At 47.8% G+C, this 22,258-nt stretch overlaps 1 pseudogene; it reads right to left on the bottom strand.

Moving 5' to 3' along the window:
* Positions 1 to 8,228: 8,228 nt before the first annotated feature.
* Positions 8,229 to 9,620, bottom strand: LOC129514078 (phosphoglycerate kinase 1-like; annotated as a pseudogene).
* Positions 9,621 to 22,258: the final 12,638 nt, after the last annotated feature.

Genomic DNA, 22,258 nt, shown 5'->3' with positions numbered 1-22,258 from the left:
GCTACATTACAACAAAAGATTTTATTTAATACATAGCTGAGCTCAAAAGAAACAAAGGTAAAGTCCCAGGTATTGGAGATATAGGAAATGGAGAACTAAAACCGTAAGCAAAGTATCCCAGAGAGACAAGGATGAGGATGAGGGTTCAAATCATAGTGGCCCCAGGGTTTTAACCCTGTGAGGTAAAGAAGATGAAAAGGTAGGATGGTGGGATGAAGACATCTCCCTGCAGTAAAAAGAAGAGTGAACAAGGAAGCAACAAGAAGAGCCAGGATGGGGCTGGGTGTGGATATAAATGGAAAACTTGAGCTCATGCACATGCAGTGATAAAGTATGTATTTATACTGCCAGCATGCTGTCGGACTTCCTGAGCTGAGGAAGTAACCTAGAAAAACCATCCAGACTAATGAATAATGGAAACTTCAGAGTCCCTGGCAGGAATAAGTGCAAAACCACCCTCTAAGGAAATGTAGGTGATCCAGAGAGCAGTTTGTCCACCGGTCAACCAAATTTCACTAAGTATGAGCTCCCGAGTAAATGCAAATTACAAGCCATACAAGGAAACCATCTACCACAAGGGAGAGCTACCAAAACACGACTGATTAGGGGAGAAGCACCCCAAGTCTCTGATGTAACAGAACCACCTGGAAGAAACTACGAAAGGAAGTAATTTTTTACTGATTAAGGAAATAGAGCCCAAATGAAACCCATGGGACTCCAGGGGTTAAAAAAAGAAGAAAGAAAGAAAGAAAGAAAGAAAGAAAGAAAGAAAGAAAGAAAGAAAGAAAGAAAGAAAGAAAAGTTAGCTTGGAAAATGAGCTCAACAGAATTTCCAGAAGTAAAAATTATTGATATTTAAAAATGAAAAACTCGAGGCACTTGGGTGGCTCAGTAGGTTAAGTGTCTCCCTTTGGCTCAGGTCATGATCCCAGGGTTCTGGGATGGAGCCTCACATCGGATTCCCTGCTCATCAGAGAGCCTGCTTCTCCCTCGGCCTCTCTCCCCTGCCCGTGCTCTCCCTTGCTATCTCACACATAAATAGAAGAAATTTTGCGGTACCTGGGTGGCTCAGTGGATTAAGCATCTGCCCTGGGCTCAGGTTATCATCTCAGGGTCCTGGGATTAAGCCCTCACATCAGGCTCTCTGCACAGCAGAGGGCCTGCTTCTCACTCTCCTTCTGCCTGCCACTCTGTCTACTTGTGTGCTCTCACCTTCTCTCTTTCTCTCTGTCTCTGTCAAATAAATAAATAAAATCTCAAAAATAAATCTTTAAAAAATAAAGTGAAAAAAAGTGAAATGAAAAAGTCAACAACTAAAGGGATTAGATACAGGTATAAAAAGAATGAAAAAAAAAAGAATGAAAGAATTGAAAGAGGTATCTACAGAAATGATCCAGAATTTAGCATAGAGCTGATAAAGATATAGAAAACGACTAAGATAATGCAGAGCAGCTAAGAACATGTGGGATGAGAGACTCCAACACAAGTCTAATGTAAATTCAAGAAGCTAAGAACGGCTAAAACAGGGGAGAGGCAGTAACTGGAGAGACAGTGAGTGAGAATTTTTCAGAGCTGATGGAAGATGTTGACCCGGAACTAAACAATTGTGTTAGGTCCAAAACAACTAGGTTGAGAGGTAGATGGGGGCCAGCCAGGTAATGCAGGACCCTGGAGCCCATGTCAGAGGATCTTGCCTGTATCCGAAGACTCTTTATCCTTGATGAGTTTTCGCTAGGCAGGTGAATGGTCAATTTTGCTTCTGGAGGCTGCTGTGGGCAAGAGATTATAGGGGATTTCAGGATGCAGGAAGGCATCAGGCCGTAGGAAGCTATAGATCAGACCCCATAAGAGATCATGGTAGCCTGGCCCAGGGTGGAGATGGGGACAGATGGACAGGACTCAGTCATGGGGATGAGAGAGAAGAGCAGGTCGAGGGCAAGCCTAGGATTCTAAGCTGCCTACTTGGAAGGAAAGAGACGCTTCTGAGCAGAATTCCTAGGCTGGAAGGAGTCAGTCTGCAGTTCAGAAGGGAAAAGCCATCCTCTGTTAGAACAGGAGAAGAACAACAGGAAGGTAAGTTGGTGTGATGAGGAGCAGGAAGATGAGGAAGAGGTTCTGTTGGCCACACCGCCCAGCGATCTGGGAAGCAGGGGACAAGGGTCTTTGGGAGAGAGCTGGGAGATAGATAGGAGGGGACAGTTGGAAATTTCAGGAAGGCAGAGAAGGACCAAAGACATAATTCTTGTGGGGATGGAAGTAGGTTGGCCAGAAAGCTGAGGGAGGGTTTATGCAGAAAAGGCAATGGTGTGTTAAAGGGGAGGGGTCATGGATTCTTGGTGGAAACTTGCACTGGGGAATGCGTTACGGACACCACTCCCACTGGGCAAAGCAGGCAGAGCCCATGACGTTCAAGGAGCCTATGACCTTCAAGGAGCCCACCTGGGGTCAACTTTGGAATTAGGAGTAACCAAAAGTCACATCCTTTTGCTGGGGCCCTCTGATCCTAGGGCTGGTCATGGAGTTTCAGCTCCCCACAAGGCCCGAAGGCCTGGTCAGAGCCCATCCAGCAAAGGCATGGAGCACATTTTGGGGGCATCATGACTGGGCTCAAACCCAGCTCTGCCAATCACTAACAGTTTCCCAGTGTGCAAGTGATGAACATGAAAATGCTTTGTCCATAGGATTGTCATGAGCAGCGAATGAAGCAATACAGAAAGCATCTAGCTCAGTGCCTCACACCTAGAAGGAGCTTAGAGGTACCTGTTATAATGGTTGGGCTCTCAGAAAAAAAAAAAAAAAGGCAGGATTGGGTGTGTGTGAGTTTAAGCCCAAGCAGGTAAGGAGTCAGGCCTTGGGTCTCCACAGCGGGCACGAGGAGCATGATCAAAGGTGCGTCTCAGCGAGTTCCCCCAGGGAAGCAAAGACCTGAGACAGGAGGCAGGAGGCCATTGGGACACACTCAGACTCTCGTACCTCTTGACCCACTCAAGCCCTCACCATGGGCCTGACTTCAGCCTGCAGAACACAACACAAGGAAATAGCTATAGTGTAACAAGCATCTACTGGGTGCCAGGCACTGTGCTGAGGGTCTGTGTCCATTGCTTACTTTGATCCTCACAACCCCCCCATGAGGTGCTTACTACTGTTGCACTCACTGAATACAGGTGGAAATGGCTCAGAGAGCTTATATGGCCTCCGTAGAGTCGGGATTTAATCCCGAGTCGGTCCCAGCCTACATCCTGTGTTTTAAGCCAGTATGATCCATTGTGCCCAGAAGCGAGAATCCAGACATACTTGGTGTTCTTCTCTCTCTCTCCTGTTCTATTCTATTTCTTTTTTGGGAGAGTGATACAAAGAACTCTCGTTGTACCCATTTTCCGGGTCCACCTAATGCCAATCATGGCCAATGATCTATTAACTCTACTCCATCCATGATTTTTTTTTAAAGATTTTATTTATGTATTCATGAGAGACACAGAGAGAGAGAGAGGCAGAGACTTAAGCAGAGGGAGAAGCAGGCTCTTCACAGGAAGTCCAATGCGGGACTTGATCCCAGGACCCCGGGATCACACCCTGAGCCAAAGGCAGATGCTCAACCGCTGAACCACCCAGTCGTCCCCCTCCATGTCTGTTTGGGATAACAGTTATATATAAATGAAACTTATTCCATAGCAACGTGGTCTTATTGAATTTTTGATGATTTAAAAGGATAATATTTTTTTTTTAACTTCTATAGGCACGTTTGCCTTCTCTAATCTCTTGTGTCATTGGTCTCGGATGGCTTTATCCTCATTTTGCTGAAGGGGAAACCGAAGACCAGGGTCCTACAGGAAATGAGGAGCAGGGTCTGCGACGCCCTCCCTCCAAACCCCAGTGGGCTGGTGTTTTCGAGAAAGGTAAGCCGCATTCCAACATCACCAGCACCCCTAGTGGCTGTGAGACGTTAGCATCGACTCCAGCACCAGGTTATCTGGGTAAAGCAGGGGCCACTTGCGGTGAGCTTATTTGGGATGGAGGTTGAGGAGGAGGAGGTCGGTTTTAGAACAGATAAGGTTTCCGAACAGTGTCTTCCTGACCCCTTGGGCCTCAGACAGACACACAGACATGGATCCAGCTTAAGCCTGCTGCCTGTCTGTTTCTGCGTGATCTTCAAGCTACTTGACCTCTTCGAATTCTTCTTTTCTTGTTTAGTGAGCAGGGCTATTAGTGGGATGCAATGAAGATAAACTGAGACATTATTTGTAAAGGTGCCTGGGCCATACCATGCCTCAACTCGTAGAGGGTCCAGGAGGCCCATTTTGCCAAGAGATCTCATTACCCTGCCTCCCTTTACCAAAAATAAGACCCTCCTCTGCCTAAGGCAGTAGAAAAGGGCCCTTTCAAGCTCTGAATCTTACTGGGGCTGTTGGAGAGGTTGATATGCTCCAATGTGCCCCCAACAGGCATGTCAGGTTAGGGTAGATTGAAGAAGCATGGCTGGGGGATGACCTGGGGCAAGGGTATCAGGCATCTACCCCTGGAACCTCAGGTGGGAAGGCCTGAGTTCTCTTTGTGGGCTGGGAGCAAGTATCAGGCTACTCCCCATGACCCCGAGTCCAGCTTGTTCACACCCCAGGCCTGACTTTCTGGAACAGACCACTTTTGACTTGGCTGAGGATCCTTGTGGCCTCTCACCCTTGATATCTGGGTAAGCCGGTTCACTAGAAGACTGTCTGGGCTACCCTGGTGGTCTCCTGGTTCACTAGGAGGGAGTGCAGTGGTAAGGGGCTTCAGGCCCAAGGCCCAGCTCCCTGCAACCACCCCCAGCCTTGGCCCTGGCTCAGCCCTTTCAGGGTGTGGGGTGGGACTGGGCTGTACTCTAGTGTAAGCTAGGTGGCTATGCGCAGGGGACACAGAGAGAGCCCTGACCCCTACCCTGGCTAGAGATCCCGGTCATATGCTAGCTTCTTGACCCTGACACACAGGAGCCTTGTGATCCCGGTCAAATGGTGGTCCCTGAACCAGGCCATGCTAAGCCCAGCCTTACCCACACCCTGCTGGGATACCTCCTCCCTCAAATACAAACCGAGTCTATAGTCCTGCTTCTCAAATATTGGTATCCTCAATTAGAGATCATTGCATTTAACTCCTTCTCCACACCCCACCCCCTCCATGCTTTTATTGCATTGAGCAAGAGGCTGAGGCACAGAGAGGGAAGAGGAGCTGGCTGAAAAGGCAGCACAGCAGTTAGTGAGAGGGCTTCCCCACCTTGGGCTTGCTCTTCATCCCCAACTGGGGTGAAGGGAAGTGGGTTGACCAGGTTTTGGGACACTGACCTACCCTCTCTCCAGTACTCTGCCCTCTTTGGAGGTTCCCAAACCCTTTCCATCACCCACAGCTTGTCTTTGGGGACAAGATGAAGCAAGGCGCTCTCCTGGAGCACCTACCTCCAGGTCCCTGGCTGGCACCCTTCAAGTTTTCCTTCTTGCTGCAGCTGCCCAGAATCAGAATTTTCTGGATGTCTGGATGACTCCTGCACCTGGGCTCCCATGTCCTTGGCTTCTGGATGAGGGGGTGAGAGGAGCAGGTCTGAGTGAGTACCTGCCAAGCCCAGGCCCACGGGACCCACAGACCGTCACAGGGTCCCCCAGGAGCCCTACAGACCGACAGTGAATGCAGGGCAGAAGCAGCCAGCACTCACCTGGCACCTCACTGCTGCAGGTTGGGAGGACTGGGGAGCCTGAGTCCAGGAGGCAGGAGGCCTAGGGACACACAGAGAGTAGGGACACACAGACCTGCCTCACATCCTAAGCTAGTACCAGGAACCAGGCTGATAATGATCCCGGCTCCCAGCACCAAAGTCTCGGTCTTTATGGTGGGTTGCCACCCTACCCACTATAGGACTCCTTCCTTGACCACCTATCCTTGCCCTTCCCTCCCTGATGAATTGTCTAGACACATGGCACCATTCACTCGGCAGATATTTCCTCAGCATCTACTCAATGGTCCCAGGCAGGGATGCAGAGGTAGGAGAACAGGACGGCCACCTCCCTTCCTCTCACGGTTCTGCATTCTAGTGGGAGATATAGATGCGGTCTTAGGCTCCTATTATGCGATCTCACTCCACTGCCGGTGCCAGATTGTCATGTGACTATTTACTGAGTAATAATATCCACTGTTCGCTGAGCTCTTTTATGGGCCTGCTAGACCGTGAGCTCCTTGGGCCAGGATCACGGCTGCACTGGACCCTCACATAGTAGGTGCCTGGCACACAGTAGGCCCACGGTAGCCTTACTGAGTGAAGTGTGAAACAGCAGGTGCTGTGTTGAGCTTTTCACACGCCTCATTCCATCCTTACAATCACTCTGTAAGCAGCCACCATCTGGTGTCTCTAATTCCTAGGTGGGGGTCTGAGCCCAGGGCAGTGCAGTGAGCTTTTCTAGATGATGCATGCAGCTGGTGGCCTTTAGAGTCAGAACTCACATGGCAGGCTGTACTCTGTGCACGGAGCTTTTCCAAGGCCCCAAACCCAAGTGACGATGTGGGGTGAGGGTACTGGGAGGTCAGGGATACGATCTAGCCAGCCCTGACTCACTCGCTCACTGTTTCACCATGGATTGGTCACTGGCTCTCTCTGAGCCTGTTTTCTCATCTGTAAAATGGGAAAATATTGATTGCTGCCCTTTGAATTCAAGGAGTTAAAGGGAGTGGACTCCATAAAGAGTCCTAGATACAGGGTTTTGCTTGATTTGCACACAGTACCTCTGGGACAGGAGATGCTGAAAGCATGGGCCACCTCTGGGAGAAGTCAGGTGTCTGGAAGAAAGGGTAGGGGACTTTTGGGCCTTTTGATGCTTCAGTCATATGAACGTGTTATTTTAAATACATTATAACATACGGTATTTTACCCACAGCTGGAGCCAAGAATTCCCCTTGGTAAAAGACCAATTGATCAGTTTCTCTTCCTCAGAAGTCCTGGGCAGGAGTCCAGGCTACAAGGATGTCCCCAGAGGGAGACCCTCTTGGCCAGGTTCCTCCCCAGCCCCATGTCACGCTCCTGCTCACAGAGTGGGGTGAGCCTCACTGATTCTCAGGGCCCAGCCTGCTAGGCCTATGCCCCACCCCAGGGCACCCAGCCCTCAGGGGTTCACCCCACAGTCATTGCTGAGGCTCACCTCAGCTGAGCTGGTGTGTGCCCACGGGCCTCACCAAGGCAGGAGTTGGAGTGTATTGGTTTTGCCAGGCTTCCGAACACCCCATCTGACTGGGGGAGCCTTATTAATGGGCTCTACTATCCAAGAAGCAGCGAGGGTGCTTCCTGGCAGGCTGCTGTCTCCCTGGCTGCTGTTTATGTTCAGCTCCTGGGGCTGTGGAGGACAGTGACTGTGGGTGCCCCTGGCTGGGGTACTGGTGGTTAGCAGCTGTGCCTGCTAAGGAGAGGGCAGCATGCCCCTCTGCCAGTGCAGCAGGTCTGGGGGACCTGGCACAGGAGTGGGAGAGATCATGGGATCAAGATTACAAAGCAAAACAAACCAAATAAAACCCAGAAATGTGTATCCCTGCAGTGTAGCCTTTTAAAATGTCATTGTCACCATCATTACCATCACTGGCATCACATCAGCTATGTTTTTGAGTGATATGCTTTTTGTATTATCTCATTTGATCCTTTTTCTTCCTTTTTTTTGTTTTTTGTTTCCAGTGGATACTTTTTTTTAAAGATTTTATTTATTTATTTATTCATGAGAAGAACACACAGAGAGGAAGAGAGACAGAGACACAGGCAGAGGGAGAAGCAGGCTCCATGCAGGGAGCCCGACGTGGGACTGGATCCCAGGTCTCCAGGATCATGCCCTGGGCTGAAGGCATGCTAAACCACTGAGCCACCCAGGCTGTCCCCAGTGGATACTTTATTGATTTAATGGATCACCAACTTCGTCTCCCTACCTACCTACAATTGGAATTTCATCTTATTTCCATGCTGAGTGGTGAAACAATGACACAGCTATAATCAGAATAAGCTACTTCAAGAAGAGAAGCCAACACAGCTCATTTTGTTTTAACAGGCAAAATATAAATATATGCACTCTAGAATGCACAATGGTTTAGTCACTAAGAAATTCAAATGGGTTCCTGAAGAATATAGGCAAATCCAGGGTGCAGTCAAGAGGAGCTGAGATGCTGTGCGCCTGTTTAAGGGTTCCTGGTGCTGCATCTCTTGGCCACTAGCTGAATGTTGACATGGGGGAAGATTTTAGCTAATGCCAAGGAGAGATGCAGCAAGTGCTAAGTTGACTTAGGGGCTGTGCACAGGAACCAAAAGGCAGGAAAGTACTAACCACTGCTGAGAGCATCCACCCCAGGAAGGACTTTACCTTCTAAGAGCTCTAAACTCGCACCACCCCCAGTGCTCACATGGCTGACTTTATCCTCTGTATTCCATTTGACACAGCAAATGGCAATGTCTCCACCACCTATGATGGTGATGCAGTCCCAGGCAGTGGCTTTCACCACCTCATCCATGAGGGATTTGGTTCCTCAGGCAAGAGCTTCCCATTCAAATACGCCCACAGGTCCATTCCACACAATCTGCTTAGCCCGAGCAACTGCCTCAGCATACTTCTTGCTGCTCTCAGGACCACAGTCCAAGCCCATCCAGCGAGCAGGTATGCCAGAGGCCACAGTGGCTTGGCCAGTCCTGGCATGCTCATCAAACTTTTCAGCAGTGACAAAGTCAACTGGCAAGATAATTTTCACACCATTTCTCTCAGCTTTGGACATCAGGTCTTTGATGATCTTGGCTCCCTCTTCATCAAACAGAGAAGTGCCAATCTCCATGTTGTTGAGCACCTTCAGGAAGGTAAAAGCCATTACATCACCAATAATCATCTCATTGACTTTGTCCAACATATTATTGATCAGCTGGATCTTGTCTGCAACTTTAGCCCCACCCACGATGGCCAGGAAGGGTCACTCTGGGCATTCCAAGGCCTTGGCAAAGTAGTTCAGCTCCTTCTTCATCAAGAAACCTCCGGCCTTCTGTGGCAGATTGACTCCCACCATGTGGGCTCACTGAGCAGTGCCAAAAGCATCATTGACATAGACATCTCCTAGCTCGGAAGGCTTCTATTTTGGCTGACTCAGCTTTAACCTTGAATACCCTGAATACTTGTCAGGCAGGCATGGGGACACCATTAGGCTGGCCCAGATGGCTCATAAGAACAACCGACTTGGCTCCATTGTCCAAGCAGAATTTGATACTTGGGATGGCAGCCTTGATTCTCTATTTTTTATCTGGTTGTTCTTCATAGGAACATTGAAGTCCGCTCTCATGACAACCCGCTTGCCCTTCACGTCGAGCTTGTCCGGAGTCAGCTTGTTAGAAAGCGAGGACTTGGCAATACAAGGCCTGCGAGGCTGAGAGCTCAGACAGCGGAGAAGAAAACAGCCTGCATGTGCTCCAGCTGCACGCGGAATCTTCCCTTTTTTGTTGTGGTAAAATACACATACCTTAAAAGTTATTATTTTAAAGTGTTCAGTTCACCAACATTCAGTACTTTTGCAATGTCCTGCAATCATCAAATTCCAGGACATTGGCATCATACCCATGGAGCACACCTCCTTCACTCTCCCACCTCCTCCATCCCCGCAACCAGAGATCTGCTTTCTGTTGTTGGTTGTTTTGAAAAAAGATTTTATCTATTCATTCACGAGAGACACAGAGACACAGGCAGAAGCATAGGCAGAGGGAGAAGCAGGCTCCCTGCAGGGAGCCCGATGCGGAACTCGATCCTGGGACCCCAGGATCATGTCCTGAGTTGAAAGCAGATGCTCAACCACTGAGCCACTCAGGTGCCCCTCCTTTCTGTTTCTACAGATTTGCCTCTTCTGGACATTTTATGCAAATGGGAGTCCTGCAATATGATGATTGTATAGGTGCCAAAGCCAGCTTTTGTGCCTGGCTTTTTGCACGTAGCATAAGGCTTTCTTGATCCCTATGGTAGCAGGCATCGATGCTCATGTTCCGTTATGTGGCTGGATGGTATCCCACCGGACGGCTAGACCATGTTTTGTTCGGCCCTCACCCTTCACGGCCTCTTGGCTTGTTTCCTTTCTCATTCAACTCACACCCACTCCCCAAAGGGCCTCAATCCATCCTGCTTCACATGTTACAAAATGAAGCAGAGAAGTTAACATGTGAAAGGGCCAGAGGGCCAGAATATGTATTTGAACAAATCCTAGCTGAAAACTTTCCCAATCTGGGAAGGGAAACAGGCATTCAGATCCAGGAAATAGAGAGATCCCCCTCTAAAATCAATAAAAACCGTTCAACACCTCGACATTTAATAGTGAAGCTTGCAAATTCCAAAGATAAAGAGAAGATCCTTAAAGCAGCAAGAGACAAGAAGTCCCTGACTTTCATGGGGAGGAATATTAGGGTAACAGCAGACCTCTCCACAGAGACCTGGCAGGCCAGAAAGGGCTGGCAGGATATATTCAGGGTCCTAAATGAGAAGAACATGCAACCAAGAATACTTTATCCAGCAAGGCTCTCATTCAAAATGGAAGGAGAGATAAAGAGCTTCCAAGACAGGCAGGAACTGAAAGAATATGTGACCTCCAAACCAGCTCTGCAAGAAATTTTAAGGGGGACTCTTAAAATTCGCCTTTAAGAAGAAGTTCAGTGGAACAATCCACAAAAACAAGGACTGAATAGATATCATGATGACACTAAACTCATATCTGTCAATAGTAACTCTGAACGTGAACGGGCTTAATGACCCCATCAAAAGGCGCAGGGTTTCAGACTGGATAAAAAAGCAGGACCCATCTATTTGCTGTCTACAAGAGACTCATTTTAGACAGAAGGACACCTACAACCTGAAAATAAAAGGTTGGAGAACCATTTACCATTCAAATGGTTCTCAAAATATACCCTAAAAACTATAGAACACTTCTGAAAGAAATTGAGGAAGACACAAAGAGATGGAAAAATATTCCATGCTCATGGATTGGCAGAATTAATATTGTGAAAATGTCAATGTTACCCAGGGCAATTTACACGTATAATGCAATCCCTATCAAAATACCATGGACTTTCTTCAGAGACTTAGAACAAATTATTTTAAGATTTGTGTGGAATCAGAAAAGACCCCGAACAGCCAGAGGAATTTTAAAAAAGAAAACCATATCTGGGGGCATCACAATGCCAGATTTCAGGTTGTACTACAAAGCTGTGGTCATCAAGACAGTGTGGTACTGGCACAAAAACAGACACATAGATCAATGGAACAGAATAGAGAACCCAGAAGTGGACCCTGAACTTTATGGTCAACTAATATTTGATAAAGGAGGAAAGACGATCCACTGGAAGAAAGACAGTCTCTTCAATAAATGGTGCTGGGAAAATTGGACATCCACATGCAGAAGAATGAAACTAGACCACTCTCTTGCACCATACACAAAGATAAACTCAAAATGGATGAAAGATCTAAATGTGAGACAAGATTCCATCAAAATCCTAGAGGAGAACACAGGCAACGCCCTTTTTGAACTTGGCCACAGTAACTTCTTGCAAGATACATCCACGAAAGCAAAAGAAACAAAAGCAAAAATGAACTATTGGGACTTCATCAAGATAAGAAGCTTTTACACAGCAAAGGATACAGTCAACAAAACTCAAAGACAACCTACAGAATGGGAGAAGATATTTGCAAATGACGTATCAGATAAAGGGCTAGTTTCCAAAATCTATAAAGAACTTATTAAACTCAACAGCAAAGAAACAAACAATCCAATCATGAAATGGGCAAAAGACATGAAGAGAAATCTCACAGAGGAAGACATAGACATGGCCAACATGCACAGGAGAAAATGCTCTACATCACTTGCCATTAGGGAAATACAAATCCAAACCACAATGAGATACCACCTCACACCAGTGAGAATGGGGAAAATTAACAAGGCAGGAAACAACAAATGTTGGAGAGGATGCGGAGAAAAGGGAACCCTCTTACACTGTTGGTGGGAATGTGAACTGGTGCAGCCACTCTGGAAAACTGTGTGGAGGTTCCTCAAAGAGTTAAAAATAGACCTGCCCTACGACCCAGCAATTGCACTGTTGGGGATTTACCGCAAAGATTCAGATGCAATGAAACACCGGGACACCTGCACCCCGATGTTTCTAGCAGCCATGTCCACAATAGCCAAACTGTGGAGGGAGCCTCGGTGTCCATCGAAAGATGAATGGATAAAGAAGATGTGGTTTATGTATACAATGGAATATTACTCAGCCATTAGAAACGACAAATACCCACCATTTGCTTCAACTTGGATGGAACTGGAGGGTATTATGCTGAGTGAAGTAAGTCAATCGGAGAAGGACAAACAGTGTATGTTCTCATTCATTTGGGGAATATAAATAATAGTGAAAGGGAATATAAGGGAAGGGAGAAGAAATGTGTGAGAAATATCAGAAAGGGAGACAGAACATAAAGACTCCTAACTCTGGGAAATGAACTAGGGGTGGTGGAGGGGGAGGAGGGCGGGGGGTGGAGGTGAATGGGTGACGGGCACTGAGGGGGACACTTGACGGGATGAGCACTGGGTGTTATTCTGTATGTTGGTAAATTGAACACCAATAAAAATTAATTTATTAAAAAAAAAGAAGTTAACATGCTCCTGGTCACATGGGGAAGTAAAGTCAGGATTTGAACTCAGAGTTAGACTCCAGGGTGGGTAGGTCAGCCAATGGGATGCGCTCTCTTTGTTCCTTGATGCCTAGAATCCGAGCAAAAGGGAATCAGATGACAAGGACATTCAGAGCATGGCAGCTCCCACACCTCTCACCCTGGAGGTGTGGCTCCTGGGAGAGGGGCTCCCCAGGGCCGGGAGGTGTGCAGGGTCACCTGGCCTGTCCTTTCTGCTTTGTCATGCTAACCTGCAGAGCCACATCACGGAGAAGGATGCAAACCTCATGTCAAATTTTTAAAAATAGACTTGTTAGAACAGTTTCGATTTACTGGGAAATTGAGTAATAGTACAGAGAGTTCCTGAATGGCACCCGCTTTCCCCTCATACTTTGTTACAATTAATGACACAATGAATTTATCAGTTCAAGTCCAGACCTAGCCAGATAACCTTAGCTTTCACCTCCTATCCTTTTCCTGTTCCAGGATCCCATCAAGAACATCACATTGTGGGGCACCTGGGTGGCTCAGTGGTTGAGCGTCTGCCTTCAGCTCAGGTCATGATCCGGCGGTCCTGGGATCGAGTCCCACATCTACTCCCTGCAGGGAGCCTGCTTTTCCCTCTGCCTGTGTGTCTCTGCTCCTCTCTGTGTCTCTCATGAATAAATAAATAAAATGTTTAAAAAAAACCCCATCACATTGCATTTGCTTGTCATGTCTCGTTAGGCTCCTGTTGGCTGTGACAATTTCTCAGACGCCCCTTTTGAAGCTCTCGGCAGCTTCAAGGAGCTCTGGTCAGGGATATTGCAGGGTGCCCCTGTGCTGGGATCTCCCTGAACATTTCCTTGTGAGTAAATTACGGAGCAATGGGTTGTCGGGACGTCACAGAGGTAGAGTGCCCTTTCATTGCTTCGCAAGGGTGTGTGCGACAGATGGGATTCGTGTCTGTGGCTGCTGACCCTGACCCTCTCCGGCTGGGGTGGTACTCGCCAGGCTTCTCCACCCTAAAGTGACTCTCCTCCTTTCTGTGCCGTACACTGTGAATGGAGTCACGAAGGCAGCCCAGACTGATGCTCTCCCTTCCTTCAGGGCAGAGCATCTGCCTCATTTATTTGGAATTCTGCATGGGAGTTCTCTCTTCTGCCTCATTCACTAATTTATTCCATCATTTGTTTATTATACCTGTGGACTCATATTTCATACTTTGGGCAATAATCCAATACTACTTTATTTTTTGTTCTTTTTTTAAAAGATTTTATTTATTTATTCATGAGACACAGGCAGAGGGAGAAGCAGACTCCCTGTGGGGAGCCCGATGTGGGGCTTGATCCCAGGACCCCGGGATCACACCTTGAGCAGAGGGCGGATGCTCAACCGCTGAGCCATCCAGGCGTCCCTATTTTTTGTTCTTGTTGCTACAATTGCTCCATCTTTGGCCCCTGGGATCTCTTTCAGTTGGCACCTGTGCCCCTTGGACAGACAGCCATCAACACGGTGGGTTTTTAAAATAGTGATTAACTTTTATACAGTGTTATATTAGTTTCAGATGTACAATATAATGATTCAACGATTCTATACGTGAGTCAGTGCTCATCAAGATATGTGTGCTCTTAATTCCTTTCACCTATTTCACCCACCCGCGCTGCCATAACCGTCAGTGTGCTCTCTATAGCTACGAGTCTGTTTCTTGGTTTGTCTCTTTTTTCTGTTGTTCATTTGTTTTATTTCTTCAATTCCACATATGAGTGAAATCATATGCTATTTGACTTTCTCTGACTGACTTATTTCACTTAGCATTATACTCTCAAGATCCACGCATGTTGTTGCCAATGGCAAGATTTCATTCTTCATTATGGCCAAGTAATATTCTATTATATACACACATATAATAGAATATTACTATATATATATCACATCTTCTCTATCCATTCATCTATTGATGGACACTTGGGCTACTCCTATATTTTGGCTATTGTAAATAATGCTGCAATATACATAGGGGTGCATATGTCTTTTCAAATTAGTGTTTTTATATTCTTCGGGTAAATACCCAGCAGTGGAATTATTCGATCATATGGTAATTCTATTTTTAATTTTTTTTATAGTCTCCAGACTAACATTGTGGGGTTTTTTGAGTCCCACACGATTTTTTTTAGGACAAAATGAGCTTTCCACTTTGCTGTGATAGATTCAGGTCACTCAAACCAAGGCTGGGACTAGGGTGAGGCTAGGGATACATTCATCTTGGGCACAAAATCTAAGAAGTCAGAAAAATTGGGTTGTCGAGATAAATACTTTAATGAAATTGTTTTAGAAGTCAGAATTAGGGGACACCTGGGTGGCTCAGTGGTTAAGTGTCTGCCTTTGGCTCAGGGCTTGATTCCAGAGTCCTGGGATCACATTGGAGTCCCACATTGGGCTCCCTGCAGGGAGCCTGCTTCTCCCTCTGCCTGTGTCTCTGTCTCTCTCTCTGTGTCTCTCATGAATAAATAAACAAAATCTTTTAAAATTAAAAAAAGAAAAAGAAAAGAAAGCACTTCCCAGTGAGAACAAGCTACATGTGGGTCCAAGCGTGGGCTGCTCACTGGCGGTGTGACTTGGGTAAGTCACATAACCCCTCAGAGCCTCCGTTTCCTCCAAGGGTTGTCCTGAGAATTCAGGAGGTACTGCTTAGTGTGGGCCTGGCCCACAGTGGGCTCCAGGAGAGAAGAAAGCTGCTGCCCACCTATGTGCTCTGCTCCAGCCAGGCCTCGTCGAGGCGGGCAGCAGAGCGAGCCGCTCATCACTGGAAGGGGAGTGCCTGGCACACAGGAGGGCTTCAGTAAGTGTGGAGAGGAGGAATCTGAGAAGGAGTGGGGATTTTGTTAAATATTGCTGCTGTCTCCCGGCTGGCTTTGGGGGGCTATAGGTGGTGGCCCTGGACATGGAGCCATCTGCACAGGAAGGCCGCGGGGTCCAGCAGCCCCTCTGATGCCTACCTCGGAGCCTCCCAGGGGCCCATTCCCCACAAGCCCAGGGGTTCAGCAGTATTCTGACCAGACTTAGTACTGAGAAGAGGGGAGACAGATAGCTCCAGAGCACCCCTAAAAGAGACCCAGAGACAAAGAGACAGCCCAGGCTGTGGAAGAGCCAGAGTGGCCAGGTCGGCTGTGTTCTTGGAGGCCCAGGTGCCAGAACGCCAGGGGTCCAGGCCGGTTGGGTCCCTTCTCCCAGGACCCCATGAGACCACCTGAGGTTGCAGCGGGTGCCACCCTACAACAAACATTCCACTTATTGAGTCCTAGGCCTTCCGGAAACCCTCAACCAGGAGCAACCGGCAGAGGCCTGGGGGAGCTCAGGGGAGGTGGAGGGGGCAGGGAGAACCTGGAGATGGCCTCGCGACCAGGCTCAGAGCCCACCGCCTTCGGTGCAGAGGCCGGAAGATCTGGAGGCTGTGGGCAGAGCCGCCCGGAGAAGGCCCCTGCCCTGCCATCTGCTGCCCCCTGGTGGCTGGTGACCACCGCGCGCAGGCTTCCTGCCGCCCCAGTCCCAAGGGCAGAGCTGAGGGCCCGGCGGGGGAGGCGACTCCACACACGTGCTGGTGTCACTGGTAACAGCACACACCTGCCCTGATAGAGCAACGCATGTGCAGATAACCTTGTGGTCATGTGTGCACAGACATGTCCACCTCGCAGGCACACAGCAGCCCCCCCACGGCAAACCCGGCTACTGATGGACCACTGAGACCCCCTGCCCCCACCTGTCCACATACACCCACGGGAGCAGCCCAAAACAGACACGTGTCTTTTTTAAAAGACATTTGCATGGGCCATATGTTCACAAACTTTTGGGTATTGAGTGATCCCTGAACTCGATCATTCAAGAACTACTGTCATAATTTGTCTTCTCTGCGTGTGCTTTTATCTTTTTACACCATGAGGAAAATTTTTTGAGTTATTTATTTATTTGAGGGAGAGCGAGAGACAGAGCATGAGTGGAGGGGAGGGGGGGCAGAGAGAGAGGAAGAAGCAGACTCCCCTGCTGAGCAGAGAACCTGACCCAGACCCTGGGATCACTACCTGAACCTAAGTCAGATGCTTAAGCTACTGAGCCACCCAGACGCCCCAGGAAATTCTTTATTTGACTATTTTAAATGCATTAAAACTGCATGTGCTTTGTTTTGTCTATTATTTACCTAACCTTTTAAACTGACTTGCTTTTTATTTTAATGCATTTTTAAAGGAACCTCTATATTCCCACTTTAAGTGGAAAAATACATGTATCTAAACCATTTAAAAATAACATGTTTATTAAAACAAAGGGTCCCACCATGGACCCTCTAGATCAGTTCTGCACGCCCCTCCCAGGTCGCTCTTGCCACCTTTGGAAAACACTGCATTATTTTGAGCCTCATGTCCCCTCTGTGGTGGGCAGAGCAGGCTTTACATGTCCCAGGGGTCTGTGTTGTAGGGAGGAAGCAGGGGCTAAGAACAGGGGTGCAACTTCCCCAGGGCCCCATGGCTGGGGCTCAAACCAGCTCTCCTGTCCCTAAAAACTCTGCCCTTCCCAGGGGCCAACTCCCCTGGCCTCACCACTATAAACAGCTCACTGGCCAACCCCAGTAAGAACACCCCACTGCCTTCCCTCCTGTCACCCAGTCAGCCTTACCCTCGCTGACCCCACATCCCCTAATCCTGCCCTTTGTCATCAGCAATCTCCATGGTCCCCTTGCCCCCTGCTTTGCTCGATCTTTTTGCTCTGACTCTGGATTTACAATCTCCTGGCCAACTCTCAGTGGAGTTCCTCCTATACCCTTGTCCTGGACTCATTTTCCCTCCATCCTCTTCCATTAAACTCCAACTCCTTCAAGAAAGAGCCTCCTCCCCCCACGGCTTCTTATGGCTCCTCCAATGACTCCCATCCTGCTTTGACTAAACCCACATTCTTTACAGTGGCCTATGAGGCCCTATGTGACCTCGCTCCACCCACTTCTGGATCTTATCACCCACCGTTACCCTTCAGCCACTTGCCACCCTCCAAGACATTGGCTATGCTGAGCTTCTTTCTACCTCAGGACCTTTGCACTTGCAGTTCTTTCTACTTGGAAGGCTCTTCCCCTAAATCTTTGCTTGGTTTGCTTCAGCTCCTCATTCAGGTGTCACCTCCTCAGAGGTGGTCTTCCCTGACCACTGTCTAGCCACTTGCCTTGCCCCAAGCCCACTGTTATCTAAAATGTCCCCTGTGTTTCTTCCCCCTAGTCCTTATCATTTTATGTCCACCTGTTCCCTTGCACAGTCTCTGTCATCCCACCAGGATGTAAGCTCCCTGAGGTCAGAGAACACCTGGCATCGGATGGGTCCTCCGTACAGAATTGTCAAGTGTTGATAGCAGGCGCATGTGCCTGCCCGTGTGCTCTTCAGCCAGCTGTGTTGTGTGAACAGGGAACCACAGGCAGCTTCAGGCTCGGGCATGGACGCATCCAATGGGCATCAGAGAATTTGCCCCTGTGGCTAGCCACTGGGACTGCTGTGATAAAGCTGCTCTTGGATGTCAGCAAATCAGAGACAATCTCCCTCACCCCACTCCCCAGGACGCCACTATCCCACCACTTCCAGCCTGACACTTTCCTTTGTACAAGCCTACCCAGCCCCGTCTCTGGGATGGGAGACCTTAATGAGCAAAGCCTTCCCTGGAGGCTCCCCCACATGCACTTGGTCCAAAGCACAGCCAGAGGAGCACCCTCTTCCCTGCCAGGAAGCAAGCTCCCATGGGCCAGCACGGCACACAGGGATAGGGAGCCGGACCTGTAATCTCCAACAGGCACCCTCTGTCACCAGGGTTCTACCAGAGAAACAGAACAAGGAGATTTGTTAACGTCAGTTTATTTCAAGGACTGGACTTATGTGATGTGATCTTAGAGGCTGGCCAGGCAAGTCTGAGGTTCTCGGGCAGAATGGAAACTCTAGAGAAGCTCCACTGTCGGCTGTGGGCTGGGCTACTTCTTCTTCAGGGAAACCTCCGTTTTGCTCTTCAGACCTTTCAGTGAATTGGATGAGGCCCTCTCTGATTATAGAGGATAACTGCCTTTACTTAAGGGCTACTGATTGTAGATGTTAATCACCTCTGCAAAACACCTAGTTAATGATTGAATAATTTGGCCTAGCCACATTGACACGTCAAACTAACCATCATCATTAAGATCACCCTTTGTCAGTGTGGTACCCGTGCATGTGTTCTTAGACCACAGCTCATCTTCGGATAAAGACAACAACAAAGTCACGCTTCCACTTAATGTGATGCCACTGTCCAGTGGTTTTAACAAAACAAAACAAAACAAAAAACAAAACACACTGACCTTTTCCCCTGGAGAGGATGCTAAGTCCTTGGGTGATGGTTCTTGCTGTCCCGTAACTAAAATCCCATGATGTAAATAAAGTTAGATTTTATTAATTCATCTTATATTAGATGATAAGGAAGAGAAGAAAGCATATATAATATACACGTTTGCATGTGAATATACAAATATGTGCATAACAAAGTGAAGAATATTTGTGACAATTACAGCCTTCATTTCTACAACTGGTCACATGGTTGGAATTGAGTATTTATAATTTCCTTCCTCCACTACCCATTCTATGTCTTCAGTAAGCTCCTCTCTGATGTTATAGTTCTGTACCTGGTGGAGTGACCCCAACCTTCATTCCTGAAGAGTCACGGCCATAAGTAGTCCGACCTGAATTGGGTTGTAACTTTCCATTGACTTTTATCACGGGGGAATAATACAGACAGACACCCTAACAGATCCCCTGTATTCCAGAAATCTTATCTTCACTGTATAGTGCAGCTCAATTTCCTCTTGATAATCAGGGTGGATCCACCCAGCCAACAGAACTCCCTTCTTTGCCTATTGATTCAGAAGCATGAGGACCCAGGCAGCCCGGTGACTCAGCGGTTTAGCGCTGCCTTCCACCCAGGGCGTGATCCTGGAGACCCGAGATCGAGTCCCACGTCAGGCTCCCTGCATGGAGCCTGCTTCTCCCTCTGCCTGTGTCTCTGCCTCTCTCTCTGTCTCTGTGTCTCTCATGAATAAATAAATAAAATCTTAAAAAAAAAAAAGCATGAGGACCCCAAAGTGGCCAGGTGGCAGTCTTAGCTTCCAGTTCAAAGCGATCGTTGTGTCTCCTAGTGGAAGCATTACTCTCTCATGTGGGTTGAACTGTGTCCCCCAAAATTCATGTCCATTTAGAACCTTGGAATGTAAAAAGAGGTCTTTGCAGATGCAAATCAATGACTGACCTCCTTAGAAGGTCACAGAAAGACCCAGAGACACAGAAACAGAGGGAAGAAAGCCATATGAAGGAGGACGCAGAAATTGAGAGTGACACAGCTATAACCCCGGGGGCATCAAAATTGCTGGCAATTCTTCTCCAGAAGCTAGGAGAAAGGCATGGAAGGGATCCCAGAAGGAAGCCATCTGCCAACACCCTGATTGCAGACTTCTAGCCACTGGAACTGTGAGGGAATCAATTTCTGTTGTTTTAGGCTGCCCAGTTTATAGAATTTCTTATGGTAGTTCTAGGAAAGAATATACTCCCTTAGGAACTAAGGCCTCTAGAGCAGAGCATAAGATTGTGGAGAAGAGAAGCAAAAAAATTTTTGAAAGGATTAGTAGGGTAATAGTGAGTGGTACCACTGCCATTTCTACCCCTTGATCCCCAGACCTGTGAACCCTACCTATGGGAGAAATAGCGCCGTAAGTCGGATTGATTAGAGCATATACAGCCTTCTGGAGAAACTTGGCCCAGCCCTGCAAAGTATTGCCACCTGAACATTCCGCATGCTTCAATCGTAGGCATGAGCCTTCCTAGGAAGAGGCTGCAGACCACATGCCCTCCCTCCAGGCCCATCAGCATTTTGAAGACCCCAGAAGTCTTGCAGTGGGGTCAACCTGTGGTTTTCAAATTTACTCGACCATGAGCTCTTTTTTGCAATGTTCTCCTATAGAACTAGGATTTAAGAACATGCAAATGTAAAAAGCTGCTGTGGTTTAAGCTGAAATAAGGAAAATTTTGTTTTGCTTTTAGGTATTGAATTGCTACTTAGTAATGGAGATCCAAACCAATAATTTTCTAAGTATGGATAGTGGGATGTAGTACATCATCATACTACATTTAGTAACTGTTGTGGAAGCATTGACATTCCTGCCACGTCCCCCACCCGTCAGCTGTCTTAAGTCTTGTCTGTTGTCTAAAGATTCCCCCTGCTTTGTCCTGGTGCAGCTTGGGCCAATGTGAATCTTTGTCAGCTGTCCTCGGGAGCATCTTACTGGAACTATTTTGGGCCCGTGGAATCTGGGGTTTCATCATCACATGCTGACCTCACAGGGAGAGGGGCCTTGCTCCTTTAGAAACATGAGACAGGCACCGCCAGCTGTCTGGGGCTCCAGGCACCTTGTCAGATGGTGATTGTTCCCCCTCTGAAAATCAATAGGCTTTTCTACCCAAGACTTTAAAAAGGACTTAGTATGAACTTTTTTTTTTTTTTTTAAGGCAGACTGCCACATATAGCGCCTCATTTGGATGTGTCTGGAGGCTTAGAAGCTTGACTACCCTATGTTCTCCTACAGTGGACCTTGAGAGCATTTTTGGAGGTTCTAACAGTCACTCATAAGCCCTTGACAAAGCAGTCTTCCTTTATAGGGGAAGGCTGTCTTCTTCCACCTAGCACAGTGTGCAGCTTCAGGAGGGATGCGCATGGAGCTCTGAGGAAGGGGACACCTGCCAAGCCAGCCAATTCAGCGAATCAATCCTGGGGATCAGTGGGGTGACATGTTGCCGCCAGAGAGCCCTCACATCCTGAGCTCTTCATGATCCCTCTCATAAGTCACCAAAACTAAATACCAAGCATGCCAAGAACCCAGCTTCATGGCAGGAGGGAGAAGTCTCACCTCTGAGAGAGACTTCTTTCACTGTGACCCTTCTCTTCATCCCCTCAGACACCTCCCATCATTTCAGACCCACTTCCTTGCTCGTAAAACCCTCAAACTTTGTCTCAAGTCCTTTCTCCCAATTAGGCAAATATTGCCTTCATAACTTGTTGATAATCGCTGCCTTCTGGTAGCTCCTGAGCTCTGGAGGCATGGCATTATTTGAAACTCCATGCAATTTAATCCTGGCACAATTATCTTTGTTGGCTTTTTTATTATTTAATTTTTGAGAGAGACAGAGGGAGAGCAAGCACACATGCAAGTAGGGGAGAGGCAGAGGGAGAGGGTGAGAATCTAAAGCAGACTCCACACCCAGCAGGCAGCGGATGTGGGGCTCGAATCCATGATTCTGAAATCATGACCTGGATGGAAATCAAGAGTCAGACTCTTTGGACTGAGCCACCCAGGTGCCCCTCTTTGGTTGGCTTTTTGAAGCACAACCATACATGAAATACCTTTGTATTTATCCAGCATCTTGCCATGAATTATTTAATGAAAGTTTATTGAATGTAAATGATGGGGATGCCTGGGTGGCTCAGTGATTGAGCATCTGCCTTTGGCTCAGGTCGTGATCCCGGGGTCCTGGGATCAAGTCCCACATCGGGCTCCCAGCAGGGAACCTGCTTCT

This window comes from Nyctereutes procyonoides, unplaced genomic scaffold, assembly GCF_905146905.1.
Source record: "Nyctereutes procyonoides isolate TBG_1078 unplaced genomic scaffold, NYPRO_anot_genome, whole genome shotgun sequence".
Taxonomy (NCBI): Eukaryota; Metazoa; Chordata; class Mammalia; order Carnivora; family Canidae; genus Nyctereutes; species Nyctereutes procyonoides.
The sequence above is the reverse complement of the archived record's forward strand: the minus strand, read 5'-3'. Positions and strand labels throughout refer to the sequence as shown.